The 6,000-nt window shown below is 32.0% G+C and overlaps 1 protein-coding gene across 1 annotated transcript in view; it reads left to right on the top strand.

Annotated features, from left to right (window-relative positions):
* Nucleotides 1-6,000, top strand: part of Klp54d (Kinesin-like protein at 54D) — a 30,691-nt gene continuing 24,691 nt past the window's right edge. Inside the window, exon 1 of the mRNA XM_064075246.1 lies at nt 1-334. The gene's annotated coding sequence lies outside the window, so the exon portion shown is untranslated. The remainder of the gene's footprint in view (nt 335-6,000) is intronic.

The following is a 6,000-nucleotide window of genomic DNA, read 5'->3' as shown; positions in this document are numbered from 1 at the left end:
ATTACCAATAATGTAAACTCTGCATTGATATATCAAACAATTTCAAGAACCAGTGCTATGACGTCGTTTTGTATTAATTGGACGACGCGTAGCGACGGTTAGCGTCCAATGTCAATCGGTTCACAGGTTTTCAAGCGTCGTCCACCGTCAGTTGTAACGCGTTGCACGTGTTATGAACACTGCACGTTCGTTCGTTATTAAACACGTACATTAATTATCGGCCGTCTTGAATACATATATTTTACTTTCGTGTAACAATAATGATAAAAGTTATAATCGTATGTTCTAGTTTTTACTTAAAGAAAGGGAAGCTAACGACATCGTAATTTCTATGGTAAGAAACATGTGTGGTAACCGTAGTACAAAAAAAATATACATATAAAGAAAAGAAAAACATTAAGGAATTTAATGAATTTAAAAATTTAATACAACTTCAAAACTTAAAAAACAAAAAACTTATTTGTTATAACAAGTTTTTTATACAAAAATGATGTGCTAAGAAAAAATTTTTTTTTTAATCAGTGCTCTACATATGATGTTTACTTACCGGCAAAAAGAGTTTTTAACTTCTTCCATTTATATTTTCTTCACGTTTCGTTAGAATTTGATAGTGGTTATATCTATTACAAGAACTACAATCTTCTCTTCATACACCGACAATTCCAATTATAGCATATTTAATTCATGAGAATAAATTGTGCCAATATCCTAGTTCCCACGCTTATTATATACCTCATCAGATTCTGTCATGATCTTTTACTTATTTACTTACTTGTTTGTAGTTATTGGTATAAAAATGTGTTGTACAAAGTTACAAACCAAATTTACAAAAATCGTCACAACTTTAATTGAACTGTACTATTTTGATACCAAAATATGTAGGTAGGAACTTGTTATTTTATACATTATCCAGAATGTCATATGTACATTTTTTATTTGCGACTGTAAGCGAGGGACCCGTTTGCATAAGCTGTAAAATATGAAAAAGCTTATTTTTATCATTTTTCATTTTACAATTTATCAATAATATTATTTAATTAAAAGTAGAACTTAGAGCCGTTTGACACGGAGTCCCGTGTACTTTTTTTTTTTCGTACTAAATTGTACACGAAAAATTAGAACCAGTTCTAAATTCTTGTATACAAGCAGGTTCAATGGGCGCGCGCATTCTATCGCATACAATCTAGTCTACGAAAATAAGTCCCGTGTCGAATGGCCTGTAGAAGGAAATATCTATATCACGTTAAATCAAAATCTAGTTGTAAAAGTAATAATTAAATATATGAAGTATTTACTTTCGATAATAAATTCAGTCCCAATATTCAGGTCATATTACTAATATAAAGTTTATCCCCATAACACCGAAAATACACAAAATATTTCTAGACGCGTTTCACCAACCACGTTGGCATTATCTACGTACAGCTAAACTAAAGTTTACTTTAGCTTTTCCTAGAAAATGCCAACGTGGTTGGGAAAACGCATTGAAAAATATTTTGTCTTTTTGGTGTTGTGGGGATAAACGTTATATTATTACAGCGCACCGAATGATCAACAAGATTCCTTATTAGCTAATATCGAAAATGTAAGTTTTTATATACAGGAACTTTAAAAATCCATAGTTTAAGTTTGCTCGGTTGAGGTTCCTTTCGAGAAGCAACGAACTTCCCTTATTTATAGGAACTTTTGTAGAGCCATGGTGGTGCTAACAATGTAAAATTGCCTAATTTACCACATTTTATTAAACAGAATCTGTACGAAGACAATATTTAAAAAAAATTTCTTTTAAAATAAATGAAGTGTATCTATCTGCTGTAGGTGAAGCAAGTAGATTTTTATATACAAGGTAATTTTTTAACCTGAAACTTTCAAATATCTCAAAAAATAAGTACTCTGCGAAAAAATGTCCATAATCAAAATTTAATCAAGCCGCGGGGGAAATACATTAGTTCTAAAATTAACCCACCGCTCCCTCTCCTTGTAAGTGGGGCAGGGGTTAACTTTGAAACCTTAAATTGGAACCGCTATTTTTTATTGCAGATTCGGAGTCTACGGCTAAAAGTACGTATGATTTGTCAGAAATACTTTTTTTTATTCGTGGTAGATAGAGCTGAATCGACTAAATTCAAATGTTTTGGATTTCTCCTATTAAGAACTTATGCATACGATTCTGCAATACATTGGCACTAAAAAATACCATGTTTTATGTAAATACTCGAAATTCTTCTTCAAAAACGTTGGAAATTGTTAGCTGTAGGAACGTAAATGCCTGGCGAATAAACTACTTTAGCGTAACCCAGGAACATTGATGTGGACGAAGTAGTTTTCTGTTCCCTTCGGGGTTTTGTCCATTCCTTACCTCTCACGTACCATCGTGCTTGATTTAGGTGAGTTTCCTCGCCTCTCACCTATCAGGCTGCTTGATTTATGTGAGCCCTTTCACCTCTCACTTATCAGGGTGCTTAATTTACATGAGTCCCCTCGCCTCATCATCTTTCAATTAAATTAAGTACTCAAAATGTGTCTGCTTGAATTTTGGCACAAGCATTTCTGATTCACTCAATCATATTCTCACGCGTTGTTAGTTCTTGTTTGTAAACTTTGTCTTTGAAATAGCCCCACAAAAAAAAAATCTGGCGAACCAAGATCTGGTAATTTGGCAGACCAATTTACCGGACCAGCTTTACCGATCCAGTGACTATTGAAATCATGATCAAGTACTTCACGTGCTACCATCGAATAGTACGCTGGACTACAATCATGTTGAAACCACATGTTCTATAGCACTTTTATGCTTAACCAGTGAGTATAGATGTTAAATACATAGTCACTGGCTTAACTTTTCAAGTACTGTTGGCAGTTCATTTTCCAAAATGTCTCGGTACATTTCACCATTCAGGTTACCTTAATTTTGATTATTATTTACAATGAAAACGTGGTATTTTTTACTGCAAACGTATTGTAGAATTGTATGCCTAGGTTCTCAGTAGGAGAAATCGAAAAAAAAATATATTTTTTTAAACGCAGCGTCATCTGTCATGAATTTAAAGAAATGTTTTAGACAAACCCTTCGTATCTTTAACCGTAGATTCTGAATCTGTAATAAAAATTGGGAGTTCCTATTTAAGATTTCAAAGTTACCCCTTGCTCCACCTAGAAAAAGGGGACAGGGGGAGTAGTCTTTTGCACCAAGGTATTTCCCGCATGGGATGAGTAAATTTTGAATCTGGACATTTTTTTGTAGAGTACTTATTTTTTGAAATATTTTAATATTGTTATTTATTTAAAATCATCCTGTATAGTTCCCTAGACTCATCGTGTTATGACTGTATTTAAACTCTTGCAGTATCTTTTAAATAATAAGATATAATAAGATATAATAAGTGGTATATAGCTTACAACAGTACTCTGTCATTTTATTGTAAAATAACCAGAATCTACGATCATCATCATCATCATCTTTATCAATTAAGTATTATATGTGAAAGTTTTTATTTAATAGCGAACGGTTGTAGTGTAACTTTGCTTCGGTAAAACAATTGTTAGAATGAATACTTATTCTTATGGGATTTTTTTTTCTTTTTGTTCGCCTGCGGTGGACTATGCTTGTGAGGATTAAATTATTTATTTCATACAGGACACATAAGTAAAGTGTTTTTGTTTTTGCTATCTAATATTAATGTTGGTCCTTTATTTTGTTACGTAACTGTTAGTTGAATATCTGTCTATGTTACAAGTAAGTAAAAAATCAGGCAAGCATTAAACATTATTTATTATTTAAAATTGTCAAATAACAGACATTCTGTTAGAATCAAACAATACGTACCTATTGTTTAAATGTACGCTACCTACCGTTTCTTCTCTGACCGAAGTGGATGTGGTTTATTGCAGATGATAAATAAACTAGGCTGATAAGTTAAAATTAACAAGAAAAGAATGAATTTTTAGTATTTTTGCCGTTTACAATAGTAAATCAGAGTTTTTCAGTCTCGCTTTAACTTCTTTTAAAATGCTGGTTTTTATTATTATCTAGGGAGTACTTTTGCAGTAAAAAGCATTTTGGATTAGTGGGTACTCGACTGGCATGGCGAAATAAGTAATTTTGGATATATGCGAACGTAAATAAAACATGTATTTGACCCACAACAATAAGTTTTGTTTACCTCCATAGATAAAACTACCTGCATAAATTGGCCCCACGCTTTTAAAAAATATGAGTTCATAGAAACCGTTATAAATAAGCTATACAATTTTACTTTTGTGTGATTGATTAATTAATTGCACTGACTAAATCAAAAGTAATATTGGACGTAGTTATTTTACTTGTGCAAAATAGATAAATAGCCAACGGAACCACTAGTTGAATTTCCTTTCCTCAACATCTCCTCCTGGCCCACCTCCCAATCTATTAATAACTACATCAATTATTCACTTTTCTGATTTTCTTCTGCACATTGTTAAAATCAAATAAAACTTTTGCAGATTGAATTAAACTAAAATCTATTTTGTTGTCCAATTTTACTGTCGGTTAAAGTTATGTAGGTCGTCTGATAATAATAAAAGTTGTGACATAGTTTGCATTTAATTAGTATTTTATCTGTAAAGAATAATTTACAAAAACATAAAGCTTTTTTTTTTTGTTTTGTTAATGTATCAAATGAACGCTAACATCTAATTGCTTTCCAATATAAACCTTCAAACTAAATACAAAGCGCAGTTGACCAGATTTGTTTAATTTTAGCTTTAAACACGTGCATGTAAAAGTTCTTTAAATTATCCGAGATTTTATTGTACGTTTTCAGTGATCCAACATTTGTTGTCCCACTCTTATCGTTAGTCCACTAGCTGCTAGTTATTATAGGTATGGTACCTGCAGGAGTGTGTTTTAGAACTTTTTTATGACTTCTATTTTGCTTTTGGGAAAATTTACTCATTAGTACCAGTAGGTATTGCAGCGTAACTTCGAATGTTACATTTTTAAAAAGTCAATGAAGTGGAGGACTACTAATACTATTTCAGTCATTTGAGAATATTTGTTATCACAAAATATTGTGTGCTGTCCATTATTTAGGTATGAGGCAAAACGTTTGATAGACACTCCTCTGTATTATGTAGCCAAATGGATACGTTTTCTTTTGACCTTTTTTTTGATAATATTTTTATATATTTTTTTTATAGATATATATTTGCCAATATTTCATCAGTTTTTATTTCTTGTATTGTGCTCAAGGTGTTCAGCTTGTTTTAATTTACTTTAATTTCGTAATTTCGGAGTGTACCATCGTAATTATTTATTGTACGTATTTCACTAACAACTCTCTCCGGACATTTTTCATTAAATTTTCGTGAGACTGCCTCTTTCGCTGGCGAACTTGGGTTATAGATATAACTGATTTCATTCTTGCTTTGACAGCTCTTGGGGTGATAAATGAGTCGTTTGTTAATTTATGATTCTAGTTTTAATTATCTTCTTCGGATTATTTTAACTACTAGATAGGAATATAGTGATATTGTTCAGATAAATTGATTTTCTCATTCTCTCGATGCTACATACTTGATGCGAAACCTGCGTAATTATGTGAGTTTGAAAGTGGTGAGAAACTTTTACATCTTCATCATCCAACTAGTCTAGACTTTCACAATGAATCGTCTTTTGGGGATCTTAGTCGAATCCATAACAGGCTTTATTTGCAAAATCACTACAAGATGCATGCTGTTTAAAAAATTGACGGATTTATATAAGCCTTTATGATGATAATGATTATGATTATGATGTTAATAATGATGATGATGATGATGATGATGATGATAATGGCATTGATGATAATAACTACGTCATCTGCGCATTTTACCTGAACCATAGAGAGGGTACCGGCCATTTTGCACCCCACTCTCTTCTTTGTTATTTTTATTAGTCTATGGAGTTGGCTTCAAACAGTAACATTCCGAGAATCAACGATAAAAATAACACCAGGGAAAACAACACCTCATGAAATCGGT

The sequence above is a fragment of the Zophobas morio genome, unplaced genomic scaffold, assembly GCF_036711695.1.
Source record: "Zophobas morio isolate AGI-343-1 ecotype UQ-CSIRO unplaced genomic scaffold, CSIRO_AGI_Zmor_V1 ptg000058l, whole genome shotgun sequence".
Lineage (NCBI taxonomy): Eukaryota > Metazoa > Arthropoda > Insecta > Coleoptera > Tenebrionidae > Zophobas > Zophobas morio.
Note: the sequence above shows the minus strand (reverse complement) of the source record. Positions and strands in the feature narration are given on the sequence as shown.